Source organism: Podarcis pityusensis (genome assembly GCF_964106645.2).
Source record: "Podarcis pityusensis genome assembly, chromosome: 12".
Classification (NCBI taxonomy): Eukaryota; Metazoa; Chordata; class Lepidosauria; order Squamata; family Lacertidae; genus Podarcis; species Podarcis pityusensis.
The window spans coordinates 3,620,030-3,634,476 of NC_138037.1; the positions used below are offsets into that span (position 1 = coordinate 3,620,030).

The 14,447-nt window shown below is 47.4% G+C and overlaps 1 protein-coding gene and 2 long non-coding RNA genes across 3 annotated transcripts in view; 2 read left to right on the forward strand and 1 right to left on the reverse strand.

Annotated features, from left to right (window-relative positions):
* The window catches only part of LOC308459232, a 216,915-nt gene extending 210,582 nt beyond the window's left edge, over window positions 1-6,333 (forward strand). Inside the window, exon 2 of the long non-coding RNA XR_013977930.1 lies at window positions 5,893-6,333. This is a non-coding gene — a long non-coding RNA (uncharacterized lncRNA). The remainder of the gene's footprint in view (window positions 1-5,892) is intronic.
* BCDIN3D (BCDIN3 domain containing RNA methyltransferase) overlaps window positions 1-14,447 on the reverse strand; it is a 108,714-nt gene that overhangs the window by 84,841 nt on the left and 9,426 nt on the right. The gene's annotated exons all lie outside the window — the stretch shown is intronic.
* LOC308459165 lies at window positions 9,008-11,779 on the forward strand. Its single transcript, XR_013977831.1, has 2 exons — window positions 9,008-9,957; window positions 10,701-11,779. It is a non-coding gene; the product is annotated as an uncharacterized lncRNA (long non-coding RNA).

Here is a 14,447-nt window from a genome sequence, read left to right on the forward strand (position 1 = left end):
CTTTTTTTCTCTCCATCTTCCTGTATCATTTTTTATGAAGCCTCCCAACAGTGTTTCAAAGCGTTTATCATCATAAGATGCTTTATGAACATGTGCGAAGTTTCTTCTGGACTTCCCACCCCCTCCTTTCCTGATGTTTTCTCTCTCTCCCTTTTATTAGCTTTTTTAGGAACTTGTTTTTATTATCTAAACCCCACTACCGATAAATCCGCTTAAATTTCAAAAAAGGGTGGTATATAAATTAAATAAATAAATAAATAATGTACGCAGCATAATAAAAATGTACTGTGCAGCATAATAACAAAAATCATTATAACAGCACACACATACACAGACATATTGAACAGGCCATAGATTATTTAATGGCTGAAGGCCTAAGTAGACACACGGGCAGCTGAAGGTGATGGCGCCAGGCGAGCCTCTCTGGGGAAAGCATTGCACAGAAGGGGAGCCTCCACAGAAAAGGCCCGTTCTTGTGTTGTCCCCCATATATCACCACCATGAAATGATAGCGTTGGATCCTGGGTCATCTATCCCAACCCCACTCAGTCATAAAGCTCACAGGGTGACTTTGAGCCAGTCTCAGCCTAACTTACCTCACAAGGTTGTTGGAATCAGGGTCTGATTTAGGTTTGATGAGGCCCTATGTTACTGAAGGTAATGGGGCCCTGATGATGATGATGATGATGATGATGATGATGATATTTATATCCCAGAGTCTCCCCACCCACTTTGTCAACAACAAATTGTCGCTGCTTTTTGTGCTGAATGTATGCTATATGATCATTTATGGACCTCATAGGTATCTCAAGCCATTTGCACATGTTGCCGTACAACCAGGCCATGCAGAATATAGGCACCCTATATATAGAAAGGAGCAAACCCGTGATATTTTAGGGAGCAGGCTAACAGGCGGGGCCCCTGACTTACATCATAGGAGCCTACACAACACAAAACACTGTTGCTGCATGTAGGTTTTATTTTATTTGTTTTTTATCTTATATTTTGGAAGTGTACATCCAGGTTTTTTTCCCTTTAATTTTTGGGGGGCCCCCAAGAAAGTGGGATCAAAAGCTATAGCTTGTTTAGCTTATATGTAAATCTGGCACCGCCTGGAATGCATGTTCCTTACTAAGAGAAATACACCCTTGCGTGTACCTGGCAAAAGGCCTTTTAACTGCCTTTTGAAAGTTTGGAAGGCTTTCTCCCTTTGTTTTGCTGGTTTGATCACACCTGTATGATCACAGCGCCCCCTATTGCCCATGCAAGTACTTTCTAAGGGCTTAATCCAGGAACGAAGATCATGGCCACTGGTCCCATCACCTCCTGGCAAATAGAAGGGGAAGAAATGGAGGCAGAGAGATATTTTACTTTATTGGGCTCCATGATTACTGCAGATGGTGACAGCAGTCACAAAATTAAAAGACGCCTGCTCCTTGGGAGGAAAGCAATGACAAACCTAGACAGCATCTTAACATTGGCTGGGGGGGCAGGGGGGAAATCACAGAACAGAATAAATCCAGCACCAAGGCATTATAGTGTCAAAAATATGTTGCAAAATACACCTGCAATAAAGCACCAGCCTGGAGAGGCCCCTATCCATATACAATTGCAAAAACAGCCACATAAACCACGATGAGGCCGCTTATTTAAGAGGGGTTATTTTTAATTGGGAGAAAAGCAATGACAAACCTAGACAGCATCTTAAAAAGTAGAGACATCATCTTGCCAACAAAGGTCCGTATAGTTCAAGCTATGGTTTTCCCAGTAGTGATGTATGGAAGTGAGAGCTGGACCATAAAGAAGGCTGATCGCCAAAGAATTGATGCTTTTGAATTATGGTGCTGGAGGAGACTCTTGAGAGTCCCATGGACTGCAAGAAGATCAAACCTCTTCATTCTGAAGGAAATCAGCCCTGAGTGCTCACTGGAAGGACAGATCCTGAAGCTGAGGCTCCAAGACTTTGGCCACCTCATGAGAAGAGAAGACTCCCTGGAAAAGACCCTGTTGGGAAAGATGGAGGGCACAAGGAGAAGGGGATCGACAGAGGACGAGATGGTGGGACAGTGTTCTTGAAGCTACCAGCATGAGTCTGACCAAACTGCGGGAGGCAGTGGAAGACAGGAGTGCCTGGCGTGCTCTGGTCCAGGGGGTCACCAAGAGTCGGACACGACTAAACGACCAAACAACAACAACAACAACAATCCAGGAATGGCGAGACAGTGGCCTTCCAGATATGGTCGGACTGCAATTGGCATGAGCCGGCACGGTCGCTGATCAGGGATGTGGGTTAATGGTAGAGGAACAACCTCTAGCAGCCTCTGGTTCCCCATCCCTTGCTTGGTCCCAGTGATTGCACATAGCAATGCCTTACTCTGGAGCAGATGTGCTTGCTTTGGAGTGGTATTATTTTGCAGGTGTGCTGTTGGTGATTGTGAAAATTGGGATGCACGGTTCTATGCTAAAAATTGGGCTTGGTTTGGCGTGCCAGCATCTGCAGGAAAGCTGCCTGTGTGTGAACGTAAGAGTCATAAGAGTCTGGCTACTGGGTCTGGCTACTTGCCTGAGCAAAATATTACTGCCTATCCTAAAAGATCATGATCACTGCAGATGGTGACAGAAGTCACGAAATTAAAAGACGCCTGCTTCTTGGGAGAAAAGCAATGACAAACCTAGGCAGCATCTTAAAAAGCAGAGACATCACCTTGCCAACAAAGGTCCGTATAGTTCAAGCTATGGTTTTCCCAGTAGTGATGTATGGAAGTGAGAGCTGGACCATAAAGAAGGCTGATTGCCGAAGAATGGATGCTTTTGAATTATGGTGCTGGAGAAGACTCTTGAGAGTCCCATGGACTGCAAGAAGATCAAACCTCTCCATTCTGAAGGAAATCGGCCCTGAGTGCTCACTGGAAGGACAGATCCTGAAGCTGAGGCTCCAAGACTTTGGCCACCTCATGAGAAGAGAAGACTCTCTGGAAAAGACCCTGTTGGGAAAGATGGAGGGCACAAGGAGAAGGGGATCGACAGAGGACGAGATGGTGGGACAGTGTTCTCGAAGCTATCAGCATGAGTTTGACCAAACTGCGGGAGGCAGTGGAAGACAGGAATGCCTGGCATGCTCTGCTCCATGGGGTCACAAACAGTTGGACACAACTAAATGACTAAACAACAACAATCCTAAAAGAATATATTGTTGCATGCATGCTAATCTCTGAGCAGCGAGAGAGACTTCAGGGGTTCCAGCCGATGCCCCAGGTTGTGTCCTTGGAATAAAGGCCAATGGAGACTGTGGCATCTTTCAGATACATGGTTTTATTTGCACATACAGTGGTACCTTGGTTCTCAAACGCCTTGGTACTCAAACAACTTGGAAGCCAAACACTGCAAACCCGGAAGTAAGCATTCTGGTTTGCGAAGTTTTTTTGGAAGCTGAACATGCTCCATTTTGAGTGTTACGCTTCCAATTTGAGTGCCACACTTTCGTTTTGAGTGTTACGCTGAGGTCTGTCTGTTTTTGCTATGTGTTTTCCAATTTTGTTTTTGCAGCTTTTGTTTTTGTGACTGTGTGGAACCCAGTTCAGCTACTGATTGATTGATTGATTGATTGATTGTGTGGCTGCAGTACATTGTTTATTGCTTTCATTTTATGGATCAATGGTCTCGTTAGATAGTAAAATTCATGTGAAATTTGCTGTTTTAGGGGTTGTTTTTAAAAGTCTGGAACAGAATAATCCACTTTGCGTTACTTTCTATGGGAAAGCGCGCCTTGATTTTGGAACGCTTTGGTTTTGGAACGGACTTCTGGAATGGATTAAGTTTGAGAACCAAGGTACCACTGTATTTAGAACGTAATGTAGAAGGGCTCACAGTGTTGACACTCCAAACAGGCATTGCTTTCCCATTAGACTTTCATGGGAGTGGTGGTCATGGCTTTGGAAGCAGCACATAGAGCAAAACTCTGCATGTCTTTTGAAGCTTCCTGATTCCACCCAGATCAAAAGCAAAAGACTAGCCCCAGGCCTATTCTATCAACAGGTGAGGGGGGTAGGGAATGCCTAGCCCTGCCGAAAGGGCCATCGCCTCCCAGTTGTCTTAATGCCATGTCAAGGAAGGGTGCTTCAAACCAGCTAAGGCCATTAACTTAACATACAGACTGGTCTGACCAGTTCAGAGATACGTAACTACAAAGTTCCCATCTCACAGATAGCAAATCGCAAGTTTGGTTGGGACCCCATGACCAACATCCAAACTGACCACTCAATCCAGGAACAGTAGGATCATGCAGAAGGACTCAAATCTAAATTGTGAGACTATGGCCTATCACAGGAAATACAGTTCTGAACTTGGCTTGTACTTTTTGTATTGAAGAAGATTGACGTATTTCTTATTTTAAAAAAGCTAAGCAGATTACATAAAGTGGTATAAAGCACTCATTAAACACAGTAATAAAACAGACTTTAACAACAGTATACATAATAAAATCACCAAAATATAGATAGGAAAAACTTGTTGTTTTTTAAATTAAATCTTTATTGGTTTAAAATACAAACATACAAACATACAACGAAGGTAAGTATTTCAGAGTTAAATACAAAAAGAAAAGAAAGGGGGGGAAAGGAAAATTTTGAAACAAAGACAAGAAAATGATAAAAAGGGGGAAAAAGGACCAAAGATTTACATGACAGTATATCTATAGGAAAAACTTGTTTTTAAAAAACAACACATGTAAAAAATAAAATTATATGTTGTTCTGACCTAATTTAACAAAGACAGGCATCTCCTCCCAGGTTTGTACTTTCCTGACATAACTACTACTTACCATTAAATTGTATTTTAACTTGGCAGAATGTTCTCTAATATTATTGCAAGCAACATTCCTGAGAGTTAAGTCACTACTATTCGCCAGCCTGTGGGCATTCCAAACTAAAGAATAATTTATTCCCCAAGCAACTCAGCATTTTTTCAAGCGGAAGAGCTGAATGCGCAGCCTCTATTAATTATGCAAAAATGCACACCTTTTTTCCCTTACCTTTCCTCTTTCTCTTTCAGTGTTGGGTATTTTGAAAATTTCGTTCCTGAATAGCAGTTGCTGGAGTGGAAGAGGGCTGAAGCGCTCATACACCTGCTTGACCGCTGGAGGAAAGAATGCCTAACTAGACAGGACTTCAGTCTGATCCAAGGCAGCTGTTCTTACATTGCAAGACTGGCATCATGGAACCAGCAGACAGTGAGGCTGGCAAGCTCTGGTTAGCGCATGGCATGGCTTCATGGCACATCTTCATGGCAAACAGTACGTTTCCGAGCACAGTTCAAAGTGTTGGTGTTGACCTTTAATGCCCTTAACGGCCTCGGCCCAGTATACCTGAAGGAGCATATCTACCCCCACCGTTCTGCCCGGACGATGAGGTCCAGTGCTGAGGGCCTTCTGGCGGTTCCCTCATTGCGAGAAGCAAAGCTACAGGGAACCAAGCAGAGGGCCTTCTCGGTGGTGGCGCCCGCCCTGTGGAACGCCCTCCTATCAGATGTCAAAGAGATAAAACAACTACCTGACATTTAGAAGACATCTGAAGGCAGCCCTGTTCAGGGAAGTTTTTAATGTGTGGCATTTTAATGTATTTTTAATATTTGTTGGAAGCCGCCCAGAGTAGCTGGGGAAACCAGCCACTGGGGAAACCAGCCCAGAGTGGCTGGGGAAACCAACCAGAGTGGCAGGGTACAAATAATAATTTATTATTATTATTATTATTATTATTATTATTATTATTATTATCTTGCTCATTCTTTGTGAACACCAGAAAAGCCTGCTAGATTAGGCCAGTGGTCCATCTAGTCCAGCATCCTGAACTCACCAGTGGCCAACCAGCTGCCCCTGGGAAACCTGCAAGTATACAGTGGTGCCTCGCAAGACGAAATTAATCCGTTCCGCGAGTCTCTTCGTCTTGCGGTTTTTTCGTCTTGCGAAGCACGGCTATTAGCGGCTTAGCGGCTATTAACGGCTTAGCGGCTTTAAGAAAAAGGAAACAAACTCGCAAGACGTTTCGTCTTGCAAAGCAAGCCCATAGGGAAATTCGTCTTGCGGAACGACTCAAAAAATGGAAAACTCTTTCGTCTAGCGAGTTTTTCATCTTGCGAGGCATTCGTCTTTCGAGGCACCACTGTAATTCAAGCACAAGAGCCTTGTGATTTCCAGCAACTGGGATTTAGCAGCTAATAAAAGTTTGGGGGCTCTTTTGTTTGGGGCTTCCATCTTGTTCCACCTTGTGGCAGGTGGGAGTCCTGTCGCGACAGTCTCCAATAAAGACCAAGCCTACTGGCTGCTGTTTTGCTCTGGTATTCCTGGCTGGTGTCCTTGTTTTTTTGTCCAAGGGAGCCCTCAGATTTCTCCGTTAACAGTTGCTTCTCCCGAAATGGACTCTGCGAATCTCTTCTTTGGGAGGTGGGTGTCGTGCAGGTGGCCGGAGGGAGCTGGATGCGAAGGAGGCAGGTCCCAGCCTGTAGCCTTATGAGGCTTTGCCCTCGGGTGGGAAAAATATTGCGCCCGGGAAAGGGAAGTGGGAGTCAACAGACACTCAAGGAATAGTTTCAGAGAAAAAGCTTTATTTCTACCATCCATGAACTGGTAGAAGGAGCAAGTGTGATAACTCACAAAAAGCATGCACGAGTTCACAGTCATGTGCACAGAGCATATATACCCCTTCCAGTTCCCTCCCCCTTTCTCCTCCTTCCAGAGTCCTGCCCATGAGTTCCTCTGAGCATGAACAGAAAGCTGTCTTGGGACTATTGTGGACTCTTGGCACCCTTCCCAGGAAAGGGGAATGAAAGCTAAGGGCTCGAGGAGACCTGGTGGTTCAGCATATCCAAAGATGTTGCAACTAGAATGAGATAAGATTCAGTTCTCAGGCCTGAGTATTCTTGGCAATGACAGAGCCTATTCATTAGCCTTTAAAAGTAACATTTTGCCTATGCACAGCATCTTGTGAGGAACAGTTTTGAGGCCTGGGGTGATTTCACAGACAGGATTTGGGTATCCTGTCCCTTCAAGCCCTTTGGGTCGCAACAAGGGCCTGCTGTGCTGGCACCTCCTCACACTCCCAATCGCTACCTCCACATCCAGCCGAGAGCAAAGACCATCTCTGGTCGAGTTAAAGTTACACATGGTGTTCCCATTACATAGGAACTGGTGATCTGCTTCATCTTCAGGGTCCAGACGGAGGTTCCCAGGGTAGCAGGTGGACTCCCTGGCACCCTCCATGGCACCCACCAAGGCCCCCTGACCTTCCCACTTTTTAAAGCTTTCCCCTAAACTTGTTAGTTTTTGCAGTGCTCCAAAACCATTAGTTTTTGGAGCTGAAGTGTTATTTTTAATTATGCCCCCCCCCTTTATTTTACTCCACACCTTGATTTTCCATATAATAAACCATGGCACAAAAAATTGGTTTCCAAAAAGACCTTTATTTTTAAAAACAATTAGAAAGGCATTTATTCATTTAGAAAACTGAAGCTGGGTGGCTTAAGTCCTGTGGTTGGGCAACTGTCCCTGGAAAATAGGAGCACTTGGGAGGATTTGCTTTCACTGGGGGGTCCTTTTACATTACATTCCCTCTGAATTCACGCCCCTTATCTCCAGCCACCAATAAGTGGTGGGGCGACAAAAGCAGTTGTGATTTCTTTTGATTTTCTTGGCAGCTACGTAGGCGAGATGAGCCCAAGAGCCCAGAGGGCGCAAATGTTGGCAACTCGTTTCTGTGTCCCCGGATGGCCCTGCCTGCCCCCAAACTACCAGGGCTGCTCCCCCCCTGGAAACTGCCTCTTTCCCCTCATTCACCATGTCCGCTTGTGACATCACAGGAAGTTGGGGCATCTCAGCAGTTATTAAAAATGAGGTGACCCCCGCCATTGTGAGGTCAGGGAGGGCTGTGCAGATGTTTCCCCAGCTGTGGCCATTGGCTACCAACTCCCTGTGATGTCACAAGGGGGTGCAGCCCCCTCTTCCTGTGACATCACTACCAGGGAGGGGTATCCTATGATCCTAGAGATTTCCCATATAATAAAAATACGACACAATACAAAGATTTCTTTTCAGAAAAAGTTTATTTAGAAAAAACATGAGAAAGCCATTTATTTAGAAAACAGGAGCTGTCTGGCTTAAATCCTGCAGTTCTCCTCATGACTTTCATGGCTGGTCTCGGGGGAAACCTCGCCGGCTCCTGAAAGGCAAAAGCAAACCGTTGTTGGGATGGCAACTATCCGACAGCGTCCACCCAGACCCCTTGCCTTCTCCTTGCTCCACAGCATCCCAAAGCCAGACGATCGCCTCCTTCCGCTTGCCAGCCTGCCGCCACCATCTGGTCTTGGGGAAAACCTCACCGGCATTGGATGTCCCTGAAAGGCAAAGGCAAACACGTTGATGGGATGGCGACTATCACAGCGTCCACCCAGACCCTTCCACAGGCTTTGGTCTGACAACTTCATCCCTGACTGGCCTGCCCCATCAAGGCAGGTTGCAGAAGTGGAGGGTCGCCAGTTTGAAGTGGTAGATCCACAAGTGGACTACACTGGTTTCCCTGGCTCCACCTCTAGGGCTGTGCCGGGTAGTTTCCCTCCTCGCTTTGGCCGTCGACGTAAGGTCAAGAGCTCTACGAATGTCAGCAAGCTGACATTCTCAAAAGGTAGGTCTGTTGACATTAGGTTGAGGGCCAAAGACACAGGTGAGTGTCACCAGATAGCGTTCACAAATGGATCAGCCAGCTTCACGGGCCTCTCGGCCTCCACTGACATCCCCAAATGTGAACCTGGCTTCACCTAGGCGCCACCACTAGAAGCCGATGGGCAACTTTCCCTCACCACAGAATTCGCCTAGGGACACTCACCCGCTGCCAAAGGGACAGCTTCCCTCCTCAGTTTGTCCACCTGTTAATAAACAAACTAGGCTTCCAAACCCGTTTGCATCCCCTCGGCCAGTCTTGTAGCCTTGCGGCATCAACCAGGCACTGAATGCAAACCTTCCGGCAATCCGTCCACCACCAACAGCCGCGCCAGGTCCATTGCCAGACCTCAGCTCTCCACTTTCAAAGGATGCCCACATCAGTCTTAGATGGAAGAGACAGGAAAGTTCCAAGGCAGTTGAGATTCTTTATTTGTGGGGTCAGTTAAGGAGAAGATCTTCTCCATTGCATACTCCATGGTCAGCTCTAGCAAAACCTCAGAGATTTTTGGAAAAGGTGTTGGCAGTGCTACAGGGACAGAATCCAGAAGGGAAAATAGGTTGGCTATTACCTGACTGAGATGCTTGTCACATATAAAACAGTCTTATTGGGATTCATTTATTTGATTTATTGTAAATGGTTGCTTGTTTCTGGGTCTTTCTTAATAGGTTTTATTGGATTGGATGCTTCTGGAACTGGACCTTTAATGGCTTTTAGTCAAATACAATAAATGATTGATTGATGAAAAGGTGCTTTTTCCTGAGATGATAGCTTTCTCCCTGCATGTCACTCCTTGAAAAGATTCCTGTGCATAGATGAGACTCACCTTCATTGTTCTGTTCGTTTGTGTGTTTGACCAGTGTTGTGTGGAGGGAAATGCAACCACTGGGCTGAAAAATGCCCCCTCCTGCCCCACTGGGTTTCCGGTGTAGCCTTCACAGATACTGGCACAAATTGGGGAGGGGGGTGTTATATATCTCCTTGGTCAAAAGCCAAGGAGCCAATGGCTGCTGAGCTGCGCCCCTCATTGTGAGGTCTGAGGGGTGATGGGGATGCCTCCCCAGATGCTGCCATTGTGATGCCACAAAAACATTGGGCAGCTGAGAGGGTATAAATGTTGGACAAGTCAAAGGCCGAGGCAGTTGCCTCAGTGGAGGCACTCAGCTCGGGTGGTCTCCTGCCCCGTGGCGGCAAGCTGGCCAGAGGACAGAGGTGATCGGCCGGCGCTGGGATACTGTGGAGCAAGGAGAAGGCAAGTTGAGGTTTACTTGCTGGTGGGATCGCACTTGAAGGTGGATGAAATTCAGCTCTGAAGCAGGGGGAGGTCTGGCAATGGACCTGGCGCGGCTGTTGGTGGTGGACGGATTGCCGGAAGGTTTGCATTCAGTGCCTGGTTGATGCCGCAAGGCTACAAGACTGGCCGAGGGGATGCAAACGGGTTTGGAAGCCTAGTTTGTTTATTAACAGGCGGACAAACCGAGGAGGGAAGCTGCCCATTTGGCGGCGGGTGAGTGTCCCTAGGCGAATTCTGTGGTGAGGGAAAGTTGCCCATCGGCTTCTAGTGGTGGCGCCTAGGTGAAGCCAGGTTCACATTTGGGGATGTCAGTGGAGGCCGAGAGGCCCGTGAAGCTGGCCGATCCATTTGTGAACGCTATCTGGTGACACTCACCTTTGTCTTTGGCCCTCAACCTAAGGTCAACAGACCTACCTTTTGAGAATGTCAGCTTGCTGACATTCGTAGAGCTCTTGACCTTACGTCGACGGCCAAAGCGAGGAGGGAAACTACCCGGCACAGCCCTAGAGGTGGAAACCAGGGAAACCAGTGTAGTCCCATGTGGATCTACCACTTCAAACTGGTGACCCTCCACTTCTGCAACCTGCCTTGACGGGGCAGGCCAGTCAGGGATGAAGTTGTCAGACCAAAGCCTGTGGAAGAGTCTGGGTGGACGCTGTGATAGTCGCCATCCCATCAACGTGTTTGCCTTTGCCTTTCAGGGACATCCAATGCCGGCGAGGTTTTCCCCAAGACCAGATGGTGGCGGCAAGCTAGCAAGTGGAAGGAGGCGATCGCCTGGCGTTGGGATGCTGTGGAGCAAGGAGAAGGCAAGTTCCAGTTGACTTGCTAGTGGGATCGCTACCTGAAGGCGGCCGATATTCAGCTCTGAAGCTGGCTTACGTCTGGCGATGGACCTGGCCAGGCTGTTGGTGGTGGATGGATGCCGGAAGAGTTTGCATTCAGGCTAGCGGATGCCGCGAGGCTACGCCTGTCGAAATGGGTGCAAACTGTGGTTTGGAAGCCTAGTTTGTTTATTAACAGGCAGCCAAACCGAGGAGGGAAGCTGCCGCTAGGGCAGCGGGTGAATGCCCCTAGGCGGAAACCAGTTGTGATTTGCATTTGCATTTAAATGATGTCAGTGAACGCCCTAAGCTGAAGCTGGCTGATATTTGCAGGTGTGGACCAGCTGGTGGTGAGGAGGGAAAGTTGCCCATTTGGCAGCTCGTGGAGGCGTCTAGGTGAAGCCAGTGTTCACAAATAGACACCAAGGGAGGCTGCAAGGCTGATGAAGCTGGCTGCTATTTGTGGACATGGCTGGCATTCACCCATGTCTTTGGCCCATCCATTTAATGACAAAAGGCCTAGGCCTCTTGACATTAAACGGATGGCCAAATTGAGGAGGGAAGATGCCCGGCACAGCCATGGAGGTGCTCAACTGGAGCCAGCGAACTTCACAAATAGACGCCAGCGGAGGCCGCAAGGCTGATGAAGCTGGCTGCTATCTGTCAACCAAAACTGGTTTTCCTTCATCTCCGGGAGCCTGCCCATTGCGCAGGCCTGCCAGGGGTGAAGTTGCCAGGCGGAAGCCAGGGGAGTCTGGGTTGACGCTGTTGGATGGTGGTCACCCCACTCATCTGTTTGCCTTTGCCTTTCAGGGATGGCCAGAGCCAGCAAGGTTTCCCCCGAGACCAGCCGTGAAAGTCATGAAGAGAACCGCAGGACTTAAGCCAGACAGTTCCTGTTTTCTAAATAAACGGCTTTCTATTTTTTTTCAAAATAAATGTTTTATGAAAAGAAATCTGTTTTGTGCCATGTTTTTATTATATGGGAAATCTCTAGGATCATAGGGTACCCCCTCCCTGGTAGTGATGTCACAGGAAGTGGGGGTTGCACCCCCTTGTGACATCACAGGGAGTTGGTAGCCAATGGCTACAGCTGGGGAAACATCTGCACAGACCTCCCAGGCCTCACAAGGGGGGGTCATCTCATTTTTAATAACTGCTGAGGTGCCCCACCATTGTGAGGCCAGCGAGGGCTGTGCAGATGTTTCCCCAGCTGTGACTGTTGGCCTGTGATGTTATAGACATCTACCAACTTCCTGTGATGTCATAAATGGTCATGGCGAATGAGGGGAAAGAGGCAGTTTCCAGGGGGGGAGCAGCCCTGGTAGTTTGGGGGCAGGCAGGGCCATCCGGGGACACAGAAACGAGTTGCCAACATTGGTGCCCTCTGGGCTCTTGGGCTCATCTCACCTACACAGCTGCCAAGAAAATAAAAAATCACAACTGCTTTTGTCACCCCACCACTTATTGGTGGCTGGAGATAAGGGGCGTGAATTCAGAGGGAATGTAATGTAAAAGGACCCCCCAGTGAAAGCAAACCCTCCAAGTGCTCCTATTTTCCAGGGACAGTTGCCCAACCACAGGACTTAAGCCAGCTTCAGTTTTCTAAATAAATAAATGCCTTTCTAATTTTTGTTTTTTTAAATAAAGGTCTTTTTGAAAACCAATATTTTGTGCCATGAAGTTCATTATATGGGAAATCAAAGTCTGGAGTAAAATAAAGGGGGGGAAATAAGAACACCTCAGCTCCAAAAACTACTGGAAGAAGCAAAGATCACTAGTGGCAAAGCAATGATTCTTCAACATCAACTTTGTTGGACTGGTCATGTTGTGCGGATGCCTGATGATCGTCTTCCAAAGCAACTACTCTATTCCGAACTTAAAAATGGAAAGCGTAATGCTGGTGGTCAGCAAAAGTGGTTTAAAGACTGTCTCAAGGCAAGTCTTTAAAAATGTAGTATAAACACTGACAACTGGGAAACACTGGCCTGTGAGCGCTCCAGTTGGAGAACAGCCTTTTCCAAAGTTTGAAGACACTTGAACTCAGGATGCAAGGGAGAAACGTGCTAAGAGGAAGGCACACTTGGCAAATCCACACCGTGATCAACTCCCGTCAGGAAACCAATGTCCCCACTGCGGAATGATGTGTGGATCCAGAATTGGCCTCCACAGTCACTTACAGACTCATTGTTAAAACCATGTTTATGGAAGACAATCTTAGTCGGCTACGAGGGATTGCCAAAGAAGAAGATCCTCAGATGAAGGGCGCTATAGAAATTTAATTAATAATAATAAAGTACATATATCGGAAGCAAAATTCACATGTCTCTTTCTACACAATCCACCAGCAACATAGCTGTCAACCTTCCCTTTTTTTGCGGGAAATTCCCTTATTCCAGCACCGTTTCCTGCTGCTATCCCGGATTGTTAGATATCCCGTAGACTGTCTCTGGGGTCAGGTGATGCTGCTGATCCCTTATTTTCCAGGCTGCTGATCCCTTATTTTCAAATCTGAAAGTTGACAGCTATGACCAGCAACCTGGGGGTTCGCTTATTCATTTTACTACCCCTTTCCTGACCAGTCTGCAAGCTGATAAATGAGGAAAACGAGGGGATGTTCTTACCAGCTCAGAAGAATGCACTTAGAAATAAATAATAATAAAAACCTGCCTTGCCCTGGCTCTTGTTTCAAGATTAAGACACCCAACCATAATAATAATAATAATAATAATAATAATAATTTTTAGTTATGCCCCACCCATCTGGCTGAGTCTCCCCAGCCACTCTGGGCGGCTTCCAATCAAGCGTTAAAAACAATACAGCATCAAATATTAAAAACTTCCCTAAACAGGGCTGCCTTCAGATGTCTTTTAAAGAGAAGATAGCTGCTTGTTTTCTTGACATCTGAAGGGAGGGCGTTCCACAGGGCGGGTGCCACTACCGAGAAGGCCCTCTGCCTGGTTCCCTGTAGCTTTATTTCTTGCAGCGAGGGAACTGCCAGAAGGCCCTCCGTGCTGGACCTCAGTGTCCGGGCAGAACGATGGGGGTGGAGACGCTCCTTCAGATATACTGGGCCGAGGCCATTTAGGGCTTTCAAGATCAGCACCAAAACTTTGAATTGTGCTCGGAAACGTACTAGGAGCCAATGCAGATCTCTCAGACCGCTCCCAGTCACCAGTCTAGCTGCCGCATTCTGGATTAGTTGCAGTTTCCGGATCACCTTCAAAGGTAGCCCCACATAGAGCACATTGCAGTAGTCCAAATGGGAGATAACTAGAGCATGCACCACTCTGGCGAGACAGTCTGCGGACAGGGAGGGTCTCATCCTGCGTACCAGATGGAGCTGGGAGACACCTGCCCTGGACACAGACTTGACCTGCGCCTCCATGGACAGCTGCGAGTCCAGGATGACTCCCAAGCTGCACACCTGGTCCTTCAGGGGCACAGTTACCCCATTCAGGACCAGGGAGTCCTCCACACCTGCCTGCCTCCTGTCCCCCCCAAAACCAGTACTTCTGTCATATCAGGATTCATCCTCAATCCGTTAGCTGCCATCCATCCTCCAACCGCCTCCAGGCACTCACACATAAGCAATTTCCAAGCCTATTTGTGTCCTTTGTCCCT